Source organism: Echinops telfairi, unplaced genomic scaffold (genome assembly GCF_000313985.2).
Source record: "Echinops telfairi isolate 266 unplaced genomic scaffold, ASM31398v2 ScPeMD7_7407;HRSCAF=8445, whole genome shotgun sequence".
Lineage (NCBI taxonomy): Eukaryota > Metazoa > Chordata > Mammalia > Afrosoricida > Tenrecidae > Echinops > Echinops telfairi.
In genome coordinates this window covers 140,350-141,220 of record NW_022111307.1, presented here as the reverse complement: position 1 = coordinate 141,220, position 871 = coordinate 140,350, and the positions used below count along the sequence as shown (strand labels likewise).

Sequence of the window (871 nt, the reverse complement as noted above, 5' to 3'; positions counted from 1 at the left end):
CCCATCTCAAGTTGAACGTTCTCTAGATCTGTTGCATGTGTACAAACTAAAGTATCAGAGTACCACTTTATATGTGCATGGTTTATTCCAAACAAAATGTATTTGAACATGCTGGTAATGAGGAGATGGCTACATTCATGTTCTGTCAGCAATATACTTGTCTTGATCTCAGTAAAATGACTTAAGTGCTCACTTGGGCAGCACATAGACTGAAATCGGAACGATTCAGAGAAGATTATCGTGGCACCTGTGCAAGAATGACACCCAAATTCGTGAAGCGTCCCATATATTTTTAAGAACAGTGCTTCTGATGAGACCATTCCCCACACCTCTTGAGCTACAGCATTAGGGACAATTATATTTTGTGAATAAAATAAGTGTCTACCAAAAAATGCCTTAATAAAAGATCCAATCAGAACAGTGGTTTCCCAAAAAATCTACTAAGTCAGTTAAATTCAGCATAAAGAGATTAGTTCAGAAGATTATGTATCAGCTGCTTTTTGGATTCCAAATGGGTAATCCTGGTGGACTTTATCAAAGGATGATCACATAGGATTATTAAGACTTTTTACAAATATTGGGAATTGCATTCATGTGAAAAAGACCAGGAAAGTTATACTGAGAATTGTTTTCCATCAAGAAAATGCACCTGTTCATTTGTCAAGATGGACAAGGACTGCCCTATAAGAAATTCACTGGGAAACATTCATCTATTCATTCTCTAGTCTTGGTAGTGTCCTTTTAGATTTATTTTTGTTTGCACAACTTAAGAAATGATTAAAAGGAGCACACTTTGAGTCCCTCCCTTGAAGATGCCCAAACTATTTTGATGTAGTGCAAATAAATGAGAACAGAATTTTTCTTTCTTTTT

General features: G+C 35.8%; 1 non-coding gene across 1 annotated transcript; it reads left to right on the top strand.

The window, feature by feature from the left end:
- The first annotated feature begins 185 nt into the window (after positions 1 to 185).
- On the top strand, positions 186 to 292 carry LOC115871822. Its single transcript, XR_004047493.1, has one exon. It is a non-coding gene; the product is annotated as a U6 spliceosomal RNA (small nuclear RNA).
- The last annotated feature ends 579 nt before the right edge of the window (positions 293 to 871 follow it).